The 16448-nt window shown below is 38.6% G+C and overlaps 3 non-coding genes across 3 annotated transcripts; all 3 read right to left on the reverse strand.

The window, feature by feature from the left end:
* Positions 1–235: 235 nt before the first annotated feature.
* TRNAL-CAG (transfer RNA leucine (anticodon CAG)) lies at positions 236–318 on the reverse strand. Its single transcript has one exon. It is a non-coding gene; the product is annotated as a tRNA-Leu (tRNA).
* Positions 319–7568: 7250 nt separating this feature from the next.
* TRNAL-UAG (transfer RNA leucine (anticodon UAG)) lies at positions 7569–7651 on the reverse strand. The gene has a single exon. It is a non-coding gene; the product is annotated as a tRNA-Leu (tRNA).
* An 8177-nt stretch (positions 7652–15828) lies between these two features.
* TRNAL-UAG (transfer RNA leucine (anticodon UAG)) lies at positions 15829–15911 on the reverse strand. Its single transcript has one exon. It is a non-coding gene; the product is annotated as a tRNA-Leu (tRNA).
* Between the last annotated feature and the right edge of the window lie 537 nt (positions 15912–16448).

A 16448-nucleotide genomic window follows, 5' to 3' on the forward strand; every position in this document is an offset into this window, starting at 1 on the left:
CATTATATCATGCTAAGAAAATTTGAGTGTTCAAAAGTGGGATTTAAATCCACAAATTCAAGAGAGACCGGTCGGTCATCCTAACCTACACAAAAGTGCAATTTTTAAAGATTGGATGCAGAAACAGTTATCTGAAGAGTCCAATGTTTTGGGGCGTATACCGACATCATTTTTTTACTGATATTTCACCAACACTGATGGAATGACTGCGAAGAATGTTTAAGAAAAGATGAGCTGTCAGAAGTGGGATTTGAACCCACGCCTCCAGGGGAGACTGCGACCTGAACGCAGCGCCTTAGACCACTCGGCCATCCTGCCTTACAGCAAAGCTCTGCCTCTCCAGTTTGGTAGCAAAAACAAACATGTTAAGAGTCGATTTTTTGGGGATGTTGAATTGAAAGATTAGAACTGTTTCTTGTCCATTTCCGTCTTGTATTTATTGGTTTATGATTACAGTGTTGCAAAAAGAAGTCCTTGAAGACCCTTTTACTTGCTTGATCTTGAAAATATAGAGAAATCCCCCTGGGAGGTACCCAGGAGTAAGGCAGTGGTGTAGGATTCTCTATAACATTCACTCAAGTAAGCAGAGTGATATGAATTGTTTTACATTGTTCACTTATATTTAGGGTCCTGTTAGAGATATGGGGATCATGAGAATTTAGAGTTGGTAGAGAATATGATCAAGGTTAAAAAAGTTGGCAGAAAGGAGTGTTGTGAAAGTCGTGGTACTAAAAAAGGTATCTACTGCACCTGACTGTTGGGTGTGGAGCACTTCTCTTTATCAGAATTTAGATTAAGCCGCGTAACTGGTGTGTTCTGCAGGTGTTCGTCAGGGATGGGGTTTCTCTGACAGTTTTACAAGTGCTAGAATTAATTTGGCGAGGATTTTACCAGGATAGCGGAGGAGCTCAAGGAAAATGCGTCATTACTTTATGAGTCTTAGACCTGACATTATATCATGCTAAGAAAATATGAGTGTTCAAAAGTGGGATTTAAATCCACAAATTCAAGAGAGACCGGTCGGTCATCCTAACCTACACAAAAGTGCAATTTTTAAAGATTGGATGCCGAAACAGTTATCTGAAGAGTCTAATGTTTTGGGGTGTATACCGACATCATTTTTTTACTAATATTTCACCAATATAAACCTATAGAATATAGGGCACAACTAACACAGGTAAATTGAAAGATGTATAAATTTTATTAGATATTACAACATTAAAAAATTACAACATTAAAAAATGAGTCATACTGAGCATGAAACACAAGAGACGTCTGACACATGCAGAGAACATACAAAAAAAACTATATTAAATGACACTGTCACGGGTGACGGTATATATCTCTATCCATAGGTGATGTAAGCCTTGTACCAGATAGTTAAAGCTTCTGTGTGTTTAACATCTACTTAGACCAAGTGGACACATTTATGTATGCAGTTGAAAGGAGCTAGAGTATGAAACATATGTGCCCAGTGCACAGATATGTCAGCAAAAACTGCAAGCTTTAAGCTATGGTCTGGTAAGAGTAACACAGCATGTCTGCAATGGTGGTAAAGGTAGTTAAATTAACCAGATGGGGGGGAGAGAAGATATATAACATACCCATTTGTAGTCCTCTGCATGGAGAGAACGTCAGTCCCGACGCGCGTTTCGGCGGAATGCCTTCGTCCGGGGGTGCCGTCTCTCCAGCAGGAACCTCCCTCTTTAAAAACATATGGCCGTCCAATCATGTCAGCAGTTGAGGATCACATGGGGCAGTGAAAGTGTATACACTGGCGTCATGCATCGGGAGCAGGAAGACTCGTAGCAATCCCCCGAACGCGCGTCATCAAGGGGGCGTGGATCAACGGCGACTGACGCCGCAGATACACGCCCACCCAGATGCAGACGCCCGAGTCAGAGGGAAGCCGAGAAAACCCTCCCGGCGCAAGCGCACAAGCACCTACTGCTGTAGAAGAATGTCTCCCATGAGATATACGCAGTGCAGGATCGGACAGCAAATTTGAAGTTTGAAGGGCATAAAAATACAGTGTTAAACGATAATGACCATATATTCCATCAGGTGCAGCAGCTATAAGCATATTTGACAAACTGCAGAACAGCGTGAAATCCAATCAGGAACAATGTACATAGGACCCAACGACACATTTAAAGATGTTACTAGAAATATGTCAAATTGCACCACGCATAAAAAGACAAATATAAAATGTTGGAAATAAAACATGTATCTCAAACATAACCATTATAATACAAATAACAGCAGTATCCATGAGTCAAACTTGTATGACAGTACATCCAAACAATTATAAATGGATAAAACTGCATATACAGTGGTCTTTATATATATATAAGACAAAAAAACACATATTAAAACAAAAATATATATAATACATATAAATATCATATTGAAAAAAAAAATATATATATAGATACAATATCTGTGTAAAATAGAATTTGATAATGCATGTAAAGCATAATGCAAAAATGATAAATAATAAATAATGCATAATAGTAAAAAATAATGGTGAAGATTATATATACACATATATGTAATAAAAAATTATATACATAACAAATATATAATGTGAAATACATCAATTTAATAATTGTGAACCAAACCAATAATAAAAGTGATGGAACAATACAATGTGTGTAATATAAAACAAATATGTTGCGTGTGTATATAGTCTATATTTATAAGGGTAATAGTAAATTACGTATAATGCTATATAGGGAAAAAAACGTACTAGGTGTTGTAAAGCACGATGTTAGGATTTTTATATGTGAACGAAACTAAGTGAGAAAGTGCATGCGTGTGAATGTTGATAAACAATTACACATAATACATAAAAAGAATAAATGTAAAAATAAAAATAATAGATATAAACCGTGGTAGTAAATGGTAGAAAAAAAATATATATATATATATGTAATACATATATAGGTATAATAGTAAAGAGATCTAAATAAATGTAATTTAATAATTACTGATTGATGGGTAATAGGTAAGTGGTGTAGAAGATGTGTACAAATATGAATATAATATTGTGTATAGGAATATATATGAATATGTATTAATTCAATGTACATCAAACACAAGTAACCCAATGAATATAGTGTGAAAAATAATAAAACAAAGAAAAGAAAAAAATGACAAAATGTGTATATTGTAAATATTTATAAACGAAGTGGACACAGTAAATATGAAATAAAAAGATGAATAATGGTGATAAATAATGAATAATAAATAAGTAAATATGCAAAATATGTATGATAATAAATAATACATATGTAAATATATATATATATATATTGGACTACAAAAGGGTCGTAGTAGCAATCATTGGGCAGGAAAAATGACTAGCGTTCTTTGTTGGTATAAATGGATATTCATCGCACTGTATTCATGACCTCTCATTCTTCAAATTATAACAGGTCATAGTAGGTTCTATAATGAAAGGGGAAGTAATTAGACACATAAAAACTGAAACATATTTTAAAATAACCCACTGAAGGTCAATGGTCAAAGGAATGGGGTGAAATTGAGGTTCTCATTGAGCCCAAAAGGAGACATAGTCCTCAGAGTCCAGATCCACTTAGATTCACACCTTGCCAATCTTTTGGATATGTCACCCCCTCTAATATGTTTTTCAATGCAGTCGATTCCTCTCACTCTCAGTTTTGTCGAATCGCATGCATGATGTGCCTTGAAATGTCGGGCGACAGGTTTCAAGGTTTCAGGGTTCTCAGACATTTCAGCCAACGTGATATCACGGATGTGTTCCCTAACTCGAATTTTCAATTCACGTGTAGTAAGTCCAACATATATCTTAGGGCAGGGGCAGGTGGCATAATAGACTACTGCCTTGGTTGAACAGGTAATAGAATGGGTGATAGTGAATGTATGTTTGCCCGTTGAATCGACAAACGTTGTCGCCTTTTCAATATTAGGACACGCTACACAATGTCCGCATGTCTTACAGCCCCATTTAGGGCCTTTAGTCCCAAAGGGAAATCTTTGCCTATTTAGTTGGTAATGACTGCGGACAAGGTGATCTTTAAGATTTTTTGAGCGTCGTGCCGAGATGGTTGGATATCTAGAAATGTATTTCTCAATTGTTGGATCGGTGAGCAATATGGGCCAGAACTGCTTAAGTATATCTTTCATTTGAGGCCATCTTGAATGATACTCTGTGGTGAATCTTACCTGTGTCTCTAATTTGTTTTTTAGTTTAGGGAATAGCAGCTCGTGTCTTGATGTATTTTTCGCACGGTGATATGCCTTTTTAATCGAGCGTTTACTATATCCCCGGGCAAGGAAGCGGTTAGTGAGGTCATAGGCCTGTTTCTCAAATGCATCAGTAGAAGAACAGATCCTTCGAATCCTTAGGAATTGGCCGATTGGAACTGCCTTAATCGTCTGTATGGGGTGAGAGGAGGAAGCGTGAAGGAAGGCATTGACTGCTGTTGTCTTCCGAAACACATCTGATTGAAGGAAACCGTTCACATCCCTACACAGCTTAATGTCCAAAAATTCAGCTCGACATTTGTCATAATGATACGTAAGCTTGATGTTTAGATCATTTAGATTTAGTGCATTGATGAAATTCTCAAAAGTCTCAGGTGTGCCCCTCCAGATAAGTAGGATGTCATCGATGTACCGGGCCCAAAATATGACCCGGTCCATCGAGACACCCCGCCCACCATGGAAAAGGTCACGTTCCCACAGCCCCAGGAACAGGTTCGCATATGAAGGGGCACATGCTGCCCCCATTGCTGTTCCCTGGAGCTGGAGGTAAAATTTATCCTTGAAGACAAAAAAGTTATGTTCAAGTGCAAATTTGAGAAGTGTCGAGATAAAATTTGCAAAAATAGGTTCCATATTCCCCATAGTTAGGAATGCAGAGACAGCTCTTAAACCATCAGTATGGCGGATACTAGTGTAGAGTGACTCAACGTCACATGTACACAGTAACATATCTTCCTCCACACTGATTCCATCTATTTTCTGCAGAAGATCTGCAGTATCGCGCACATGTGACGGTAAACATTCGACAACCCCTTTAAGATGATGGTCAATGAATTTGCAAATTTTCTCGGTTAAATTACCCCTACCTGAGATGATTGGCCTTCCTGGGGGAACGGTTGCATCTTTGTGAACCTTTGGTAGCAGATAAAATGTTGATATGGTTGGTTCAGTAGGGATAAGTGCATCATATACTTCTTTGGTAATGATGTTCTCAGTTTTGGCCTTTATTAGGATCTTTTCCAGATCTGTTTGAAAAATATGCAAGGGATTATAAGTCAATCTTTTGTAGCAGTTTTTATCATTTAATTGTCTGAAGGCCTCAGCTTCATACATCACACAAGGCCAGACCACAATATTTCCGCCTTTGTCGGCTGCTTTAAACACGACATCGTCGATTTTACTTAGTTTTTTGAGGCTTTGTCTCTGTGCTGCCGATAGATTGTCATTTTTAATTCCATTGGGTATTTTTGCAAATTCCTGACTGACTGATTTAACAAAAGAGTCTACTGCCGAGCACATACTCATTGCAGGAAACCGCTTTGATTTTATCCTAAGTGTTGGGGGTACCTTACCTGTTGGATCAGAGTCTTGTTCCCTTAACAGTTCTTCTAAGTCATATAGGGTCTGTTGTTCGGTGATAGTAGGGAAAGTCTCATCAACCTCAGACCTATGAAAATATTTTTTATAAATAAGAGATCGGCCGAAAATATGTAGGTCCTTAATTGCGGAAAATGTGTCAAAACGGGCACATGGGGCAAATGTTAACCCTCGCTCTAAGACCTCCATATCGGATGTAGAAAAAACGTGATTAGATAAATTAATTACCTTAAGTAAATTTGAAGGTCCATCGGCATCCGGCTTTCTCTTATTTGAGGTATGTTTGTATGGTACTTTTCTTTTTTGTCTCGTGCTATACGTGTGATAGGACCGCTGTCTTGATCCACCGTCAGATTCACTCTGAGATGAGATCGATGTTGTAGACATATGGCGATTGGTCTGTGCGGATGGAGTGCTTTTTCTCCATTTATAGACTTTTTGCTGGGCGTAATCATTGGTGTCTCTTGAAAATTTTTTAGACTTCATATCTTTAATTTCCTTCTCCCATTCAGTGAACTGATGTTCCAACGTAAGGTTGAACCTAACTAGGCCTTCAGGCGTCATTTTTTCTTTAAGATCAGATTGTATCACTTCAATGTCAATGTCGAGCTGATCTAATGTGGTTTGGTTCAAATTAACCAATAACTCCATGAATTTAAAGGAGCTTTGATTACAAGCTTCCTCCCAATTCGCAACAAATGTGGTATCCTCGATTGGGAAGGAAGGGAAGATCTGGACTCTGAGGCCTCTAGGGATCAATTTCCTTTGTAGGTAATTCTCCAAAAAGATTTTATTCCACCATATTTTCATACGGCGATGTAATAGATTCCTATATTTATTCTGTAATTCACTCACATTCCCTTGACCATTAAAAGCAAGCTGAGTAGACCCATCATTAAAAACCTGATCCATTTGAGAACGCCAGATGCGTTCCCTAGCTTTGTGATCCATGGACCCTGATGTACTTGAATCTGTGAGGAACACAGTAAAAGATTAACCACATAAACCTATTGGTACATGCAGGAAAAGGGTCTAATAAGTATGCATATAAATATACACTATACTACTGCCTATACATTTCCGTCTTGTATTTATTGGTTTATGATTACAGTGTTGCAAAAAAAAGTCCTTGAAGACCCTTTTACTTGCTTGATCTTGAAAATATAGAGAAATCCCCCTGGGAGGTACCCAGGAGTAAGGCAGTGGTGTAGGATTCTCTATAACATTCACTCAAGTAAGCAGAGGGATATGAATTGTTTTACATTGTTCACTTATATTTAGGGTCCTGTTAGAGATATGGGGATCATGAGAATTTAGAGTTGGTAGAGAATATGATCAAGGTTAAAAAAGTTGGCAGAAAGGAGTGTTGTGAAAGTTGTGGTACTAAAAAAGGTATCTACTGCACCTGACTGTTGGGTGTAGCCAGGCCCAGGATGTGGCCCCGTGTCTCAAATATTGCCACAACTTACACGGTTACAGTGGGTAAATGCTATTAGCAAAAGGACTCCTCTCATCGCCGTACTCAGCTGCATAGAAATTGGGCAACAGAATAGCTGCACTATCACTCAATAGTACTGAATGCAGAATTGTCCCAGGTCTGGTATTGAGTCTGTAGAAGTCTTTACAGGGAGTTGGCGAGGATTTTACCAGGATAGCGGAGGAGCTCAAGGAAAATGCGTCATTACTTTATGAGTCTTAGACCTGACATTATATCATGCTAAGAAAATATGAGTGTTCAAAAGTGGGATTTAAATCCACAAATTCAAGAGAGACCGGTCGGTCATCCTAACCTACACAAAAGTGCAATTTTTAAAGATTGGATGCCGAAACAGTTATCTGAAGAGTCTAATGTTTTGGGGCGTATACCGACATAATTTTTTTACTGATATTTCACCAACACTGACGGAATGACTGCGAAGAATGTTTAAGAAAAGATGAGCTGTCAGAAGTGGGATTTGAACCCACGCCTCCAGGGGACACTGCGACCTAAACGCAGCACCTTAGACCACTCGGCCATCCTGACTTACAGAAAATCTCTGCCTCTCCAGTTTGGTAGCAAAAACAAACATGTTAAGAGTCGATTTTTTGGGGATGTTGAATTGAAAGATTAGAACTGTTTCTTGTCCATTTCCGTCTTGTATTTATTGGTTTATGATTACAGTGTTGCAAAAAGAAGTCCTTGAAGACCCTTTTACTTGCTTGATCTTGAAAATATAGAGAAATCCCCCTGGGAGGTACCCAGGAGTAAGGCAGTGGTGTAGGATTCTCTATAACATTCACTCAAGTAAGCAGAGGGATATGAATTGTTTTACATTGTTCACTTATATTTACGGTCCTGTTAGAGATATGGGAATCATGAGAATTTAGAGTTGGTAGAGAATATGATCAAGGTTAAAAAAGTTGGCAGAAAGGAGTGTTGTGAAAGTCGTGGTACTAAAAAAGGTATCTACTGCACCTGACTGTTGGGTGTGGAGCACTTCTCTTTATCAGAATTTAGATTAAGCCGCGTAACTGGTGGGTTCTGCAGGTGTTCGTCAGGGATGGGGTTTATCTGACAGTTTTACAAGTGCTAGAATTAATTTGGCTCCAAACTCCCACTAATACAAAGCCACATGTATATAAGTGGCTCGGGCTGGTCTCTTGGAGCTATGGAGTGCACAGTAGTGGAGCTAGGCCATGTTCTGTAGCCAGGCCCAGGATGTGGCCCCCGTGTCTCAAATATTGCCACAACTTACACGGTTGCAGTGGGTAAATGCTATTAGCAAAAGGACTCCTCTCATCGCCGTACTCAGCTGCATAGAAATTGGGCAACAGAATAGCTGCACTATCACTCAATAGTACTGAATGCAGAATTGTCCCTGGTCTGGTGTTGAGTCTGTAGAAGTCTTTACAGGGAGTTGGCGAGGATTTTACCAGGATAGCGGAGGAGCTCAAGGAAAATGCGTCATTACTTTATGAGTCTTAGACCTGACATTATATCATGCTAAGAAAATATGAGTGTTCAAAAGTGGGATTTAAATCCACAAATTCAAGAGAGACCGGTCGGTCATCCTAACCTACACAAAAGTGCAATTTTTAAAGATTGGATGCCGAAACAGTTATCTGAAGAGTCTAATGTTTTGGGGCGTATACCGACATCATTTTTTTACTAATATTTCACCAATATAAACCTATAGAATATAGGGCACAACTAACACAAGTAAATTGAAAGATGTATAAATTTTATTAGATATTACAACATTAAAAAATTACAACATTAAAAAATGAGTCATACTGAGCATGAAACACAAGAGACGTCTGACACATGCAGAGAACATACAAAAAAAACTATATTAAATGACACTGTCACGGGTGACGGTATATATCTCTATCCATAGGTGATGTAAGCCTTGTACCAGATAGTTAAAGCTTCTGTGTGTTTAACATCTACTTAGACCAAGTGGACACATTTATTTATGCAGTTGAAAGGAGCTAGAGTATGAAACATATGTGCCCAGTGCACAGATATGTCAGCAAAAACTGCAAGCTTTAAGCTATGGTCTGGTAAGAGTAACACAGCATGTCTGCAATGGTGGTAAAGGTAGTTAAATTAACCAGATGGGGGGGAGAGAAGATATATAACATACCCATTTGTAGTCCTCTGGATGGAGAGAACGTCAGTCCCGACGCGCGTTTCGGCGGAATGCCTTCGTCCGGGGGTGCCGTCTCTCCAGCAGGAACCTCCCTCTTTAAAAACATATGGCCGTCCAATCATGTCAGCAGTTGAGGATCACATGGGGCAGTGAAAGTGTATACACTGGCGTCATGCATCGGGAGCAGGAAGACTCGTAGCAATCCCCCGAACGCGCGTCATCAAGGGGGCGTGGATCAACGGCGACTGACGCCGCAGATACACGCCCACCCAGATGCAGACGCCCGAGTCAGAGGGAAGCCGAGAAAACCCTCCCGGCGCAAGCGCACAAGCAACTACTGCTGTAGAAGAATGTCTCCCATGAGATATACGCAGTGCAGGATCGGACAGCAAATTTGAAGTTTGAAGGGCATAAAAATACAGTGTTAAACGATAATGACCATATATTCCATCAGGTGCAGCAGCTATAAGCATATTTGACAAACTGCAGAACAGCGTGAAATCCAATCAGGAACAATGTACATAGGACCCAACGACACATTTAAAGATGTTACTAGAAATATGTCAAATTGCACCACGCATAAAAAGACAAATATAAAATGTTGGAAATAAAACATGTATCTCAAACATAACCATTATAATACAAATAACAGCAGTATCCATGAGTCAAACTTGTATGACAGTACATCCAAACAATTATAAATGGATAAAACTGCATATACAGTGGTCTTTATATATATATAAGACAAAAAAACACATATTAAAACAAAAATATATATAATACATATAAATATCATATTGAAAAAAAAATATATATATAGATACAATATCTGTGTAAAATAGAATTTGATAATGCATGTAAAGCATAATGGAAAAATGATAAATAATAAATAATGCATAATAGTAAAAAATAATGGTGAAGATTATATATACACATATATGTAATAAAAAATTATATACATAACAAATATATTATGTGAAATACATCAATTTAATAATTGTGAACCAAACAAATAATAAAAGTGATGGAACAATACAATGTGTGTAATATAAAACAAATATGTTGCGTGTGTATATAGTCTATATTTATAAGGGTAATAGTAAATTACGTATAATGCTATATAGGGAAAAAAACGTACTAGGTGTTGTAAAGCACGATGTTAGGATTTTTATATGTGAACGAAACTAAGTGAGAAAGTGCATGCGTGTGAATGTTGATAAACAATTACACATAATACATAAAAAGAATAAATGTAAAAATAAAAATAATAGATATAAACCGTGGTAGTAAATGGTAGAAAAAAAAAAAATATATATATATATGTAATACATATATAGGTATAATAGTAAAGAGATCTAAATAAATGTAATTTAATAATTACTGATTGATGGGTAATAGGTAAGTGGTGTAGAAGATGTGTACAAATATGAATATAATATTGTGTATAGGAATATATATGAATATGTATTAATTCAATGTACATCAAACACAAGTAACCCAATGAATATAGTGTGAAAAATAATAAAACAAAGAAAAGAAAAAAATGACAAAATGTGTATATTGTAAATATTTATAAACGAAGTGGACACAGTAAATATGAAATAAAAAGATGAATAATGGTGATAAATAATGAATAATAAATAAGTAAATATGCAAAATATGTATGATAATAAATAATACATATGTAAATATATATATATATTGGACTACAAAAGGGTCGTAGTAGCAATCATTGGGCAGGAAAAATGACTAGCGTTCTTTGTTGGTATAAATGGATATTCATCGCACTGTATTCATGACCTCTCATTCTTCAAATTATAACAGGTCATAGTAGGTTCTATAATGAAAGGGGAAGTAATTAGACACATAAAAACTGAAACATATTTTAAAATAACCCACTGAAGGTCAATGGTCAAAGGAATGGGGTGAAATTGAGGTTCTCATTGAGCCCAAAAGGAGACATAGTCCTCAGAGTCCAGATCCACTTAGATTCACACCTTGCCAATCTTTTGGATATGTCACCCCCTCTAATATGTTTTTCAATGCAGTCGATTCCTCTCACTCTCAGTTTTGTCGAATCGCATGCATGATGTGCCTTGAAATGTCGGGCGACAGGTTTCAAGGTTTCAGGGTTCTCAGACATTTCAGCCAACGTGATATCACGGATGTGTTCCCTAACTCGAATTTTCAATTCACGTGTAGTAAGTCCAACATATATCTTAGGGCAGGGGCAGGTGGCATAATAGACCACTGCCTTGGTTGAACAGGTAATAGAATGGGTGATAGTGAATGTATGTTTGCCCGTTGAATCGACAAACGTTGTCGCCTTTTCAATATTAGGACACGCTACACAATGTCCGCATGTCTTACAGCCCCATTTAGGGCCTTTAGTCCCAAAGGGAAATCTTTGCCTATTTAGTTGGTAATGACTGCGGACAAGGTGATCTTTAAGATTTTTTGAGCGTCGTGCCGAGATGGTTGGATATCTAGAAATGTATTTCTCAATTGTTGGATCGGTGAGCAATATGGGCCAGAACTGCTTAAGTATATCTTTCATTTGAGGCCATCTTGAATGATACTCTGTGGTGAATCTTACCTGTGTCTCTAATTTGTTTTTTAGTTTAGGGAATAGCAGCTCGTGTCTTGATGTATTTTTCGCACGGTGATATGCCTTTTTAATCGAGCGTTTACTATATCCCCGGGCAAGGAAGCGGTTAGTGAGGTCATAGGCCTGTTTCTCAAATGCATCAGTAGAAGAACAGATCCTTCGAATCCTTAGCAATTGGCCGATTGGAACTGCCTTAATCGTCTGTATGGGGTGAGAGGAGGAAGCGTGAAGGAAGGCATTGACTGCTGTTGTCTTCCGAAACACATCTGATTGAAGGAAACCGTTCACATCCCTACACAGCTTAATGTCCAAAAATTCAGCTCGACATTTGTCATAATGATACGTAAGCTTGATGTTTAGATCATTTAGATTTAGTGCATTGATGAAATTCTCAAAAGTCTCAGGTGTGCCCCTCCAGATAAGTAGGATGTCATCGATGTACCGGGCCCAAAATATGACCCGGTCCATCGAGACACCCCGCCCACCATGGAAAAGGTCACGTTCCCACAGCCCCAGGAACAGGTTCGCATATGAAGGGGCACATGCTGCCCCCATTGCTGTTCCCTGGAGCTGGAGGTAAAATTTATCCTTGAAGACAAAAAAGTTATGTTCAAGTGCAAATTTGAGAAGTGTCGAGATAAAATTTGCAAAAATAGGTTCCATATTCCCCATAGTTAGGAATGCAGAGACAGCTCTTAAACCATCAGTATGGCGGATACTAGTGTAGAGTGACTCAACGTCACATGTACACAGTAACATATCTTCCTCCACACTGATTCCATCTATTTTCTGCAGAAGATCTGCAGTATCGCGCACATGTGACGGTAAACATTCGACAACCCCTTTAAGATGATGGTCAATGAATTTGCAAATTTTCTCGGTTAAATTACCCCTACCTGAGATGATTGGCCTTCCTGGGGGAACGGTTGCATCTTTGTGAACCTTTGGTAGCAGATAAAATGTTGATATGGTTGGTTCAGTAGGGATAAGTGCATCATATACTTCTTTGGTAATGATGTTCTCAGTTTTGGCCTTTATTAGGATCTTTTCCAGATCTGTTTGAAAAATATGCAAGGGATTATAAGTCAATCTTTTGTAGCAGTTTTTATCATTTAATTGTCTGAAGGCCTCAGCTTCATACATCACACAAGGCCAGACCACAATATTTCCGCCTTTGTCGGCTGCTTTAAACACGACATCGTCGATTTTACTTAGTTTTTTGAGGCTTTGTCTCTGTGTTGCCGATAGATTGTCATTTTTAATTCCATTGGGTATTTTTGCAAATTCCTGACTGACTGATTTAACAAAAGAGTCTACTGCCGAGCACATACTCATTGCAGGAAACCGCTTTGATTTTATCCTAAGTGTTGGGGGTACCTTACCTGTTGGATCAGAGTCTTGTTCCCTTAACAGTTCTTCTAAGTCATATAGGGTCTGTTGTTCGGTGATAGTAGGGAAAGTCTCATCAACCTCAGACCTATGAAAATATTTTTTATAAATAAGAGATCGGCCGAAAATATGTAGGTCCTTAATTGCGGAAAATGTGTCAAAACGGGCACATGGGGCAAATGTTAACCCTCGCTCTAAGACCTCCATATCGGATGTAGAAAAAACGTGATTAGATAAATTAATTACCTTAAGTAAATTTGAAGGTCCATCGGCATCCGGCTTTCTCTTATTTGAGGTATGTTTGTATGGTACTTTTCTTTTTTGTCTCGTGCTATACGTGTGATAGGACCGCTGTCTTGATCCACCGTCAGATTCACTCTGAGATGAGATCGATGTTGTAGACATATGGCGATTGGTCTGTGCGGATGGAGTGCTTTTTCTCCATTTATAGACTTTTTGCTGGGCGTAATCATTGGTGTCTCTTGAAAATTTTTTAGACTTCATATCTTTAATTTCCTTCTCCCATTCAGTGAACTGATGTTCCAACGTAAGGTTGAACCTAACTAGGCCTTCAGGCGTCATTTTTTCTTTAAGATCAGATTGTATCACTTCAATGTCAATGTCGAGCTGATCTAATGTGGTTTGGTTCAAATTAACCAATAACTCCATGAATTTAAAGGAGCTTTGATTACAAGCTTCCTCCCAATTCGCAACAAATGTGGTATCCTCGATTGGGAAGGAAGGGAAGATCTGGACTCTGAGGCCTCTAGGGATCAATTTCCTTTGTAGGTAATTCTCCAAAAAGATTTTATTCCACCATATTTTCATACGGCGATGTAATAGATTCCTGTATTTATTCTGTAATTCACTCACATTCCCTTGACCATTAAAAGCAAGCTGAGTAGACCCATCATTAAAAACCTGATCCATTTGAGAACGCCAGATGCGTTCCCTAGCTTTGTGATCCATGGACCCTGATGTACTTGAATCTGTGAGGAACACAGTAAAAGATTAACCACATAAACCTATTGGTACATGCAAGAAAAGGGTCTAATAAGTATGCATATAAATATATATACTACTGCCTATACATTTCCGTCTTGTATTTATTGGTTTATGATTACAGTGTTGCAAAAAAAAGTCCTTGAAGACCCTTTTACTTGCTTGATCTTGAAAATATAGAGAAATCCCCCTGGGAGGTACCCAGGAGTAAGGCAGTGGTGTAGGATTCTCTATAACATTCACTCAAGTAAGCAGAGGGATATGAATTGTTTTACATTGTTCTCTTATATTTAGGGTCCTGTTAGAGATATGGGGATCATGAGAATTTAAAATTGGTAGAGAATATGATCAAGGTTAAAAAAGTTGGCAGAAAGGAGTGTTGTTAAAGTCGTGGTACTAAAAAAGGTATCTACTGCACCTGACTGTTGGGTGTGGAGTACTTCTCTTTATCAGAATTTAGATTAAGCCGCGTAACTGGTGGGTTCTGCAGGTGTTCATCAGTGATGGGGTTTCTCTGACAGTTTTACAAGTGCTAGAATTAATTTGGCTCCAAACTCCCACTAATACAAAGCCACATGTATATAAGTGGCTCGGGCTGGTCTCTTGGAGCTATGGAGTGCACAGTAGTGGAGCTAGGCCATGTTCTGTAGCCAGGCCCAGGATGTGGCCCCGTGTCTCAAATATTGCCACAACTTACACGGTTGCAGTGGGTAAATGCTATTAGCAAAAGGACTCCTCTCATCGCTTTACTCAGCTGCATAGAAATTGGGCAACAGAATAGCTGCACTATCACTCAATAGTACTGAATGCAGAATTGTCCCAGGTCTGGTGTTGAGTCTGTAGAAGTCTTTACAGGGAGTTGGCGAGGATTTTACCAGGATAGCGGAGGAGCTCAAGGAAAATGCGTCATTACTTTATGAGTCTTAGGGTATGTTCACACGGCCAAATTTCAGACGTATACGAGGCGTATTATGCCTCGTTTTACGTCTGAAAATATGGCTACAATACGTCGGCAAACATCTGCCCATTCATTTGAATGGGTTTGCCGACGTACTGTGCAGACGACCTGTTATTTACGAGTCGTCGTTTGACAGCTGTCAAACGACGACCCGTAAATTTACTGCCTCGGCAAAGAAGTGCAGGGCACTTCTTTGCCACGTAATTTGAGCCGTTCTTCATTGAAATCAATGAAGCACGGCTCAAGGTTTACGAGCGTCTCAGACGCCTCGTAAATTACGAGGAGGAGCTTTTACGTGTGAAACGAGGCAGCTGTTAACAGTCTGTCTTTTCACACGTAACTGCCTCTCAGCGTGTGAACATACCCTAAGACCTGACATTATATCATGCTAAGAAAATATGAGTGTTCAAAAGTGAGATTTAAATCCACAAATTCAAGAGAGACCGGTCGGTCATCCTAACCTACACAAAAGTGCAATTTTTAAAGATTGGATGCCGAAACAGTTATCTGAAGAGTCTAATGTTTTGGGGCGTATACCGACATCATTTTTTTACTAATATTTCACCAACACTGACGGAATGACTGCGAAGAATGTTTAAGAAAAGATGAGCTGTCAGAAGTGAGATTTGAACCCACGCCTCCAGGGGAGACTGCGACCTAAACGCAGCGCCTTAGACCACTCGGCCATCCAGACTTACAGAAAAGCTCTGCCTCTCCAGATTGGTAGCAAAAACAAACATGTTAAGAGTCGATTTTTTGGGGATGTTGAATTGAAAGATTAGAACTGTTTCTTGTCCATTTCCGTCTTGTATTTATTGGTTTATGATTACAGTGTTGCAAAAAGAAGTCCTTGAAGACCCTTTTACTTGCTTGATCTTGAAAATATAGAGAAATCCCCCTGGGAGGTACCCAGGAGTAAGGCAGTGGTGTAGGATTCTCTATAACATTCACTCAAGTAAGCAGAGGGATATGAATTGTTTTACATTGTTCACTTATATTTAGGGTCCTGTTAGAGATATGGGGATCATGAGAATTTAAAATTGGTAGAGAATATGATCAAGGTTAAAAAAGTTGGCAGAAAGGAGTGTTGTTAAAGTCGTGGTACTAAAAAAGGTATCTACTGCACCTGACTGTTGGGTGTGGAGCACTTCTCTTTATCAGAATTTAGATTAAGCCGCGTAACTGGTGTGTTCTGCAGGTGTTCGTCAGGGATGGGGTTTCTCTGACAGTT

This window comes from Rhinoderma darwinii, chromosome 1, assembly GCF_050947455.1.
Source record: "Rhinoderma darwinii isolate aRhiDar2 chromosome 1, aRhiDar2.hap1, whole genome shotgun sequence".
NCBI classification, from domain to species: Eukaryota; Metazoa; Chordata; class Amphibia; order Anura; family Rhinodermatidae; genus Rhinoderma; species Rhinoderma darwinii.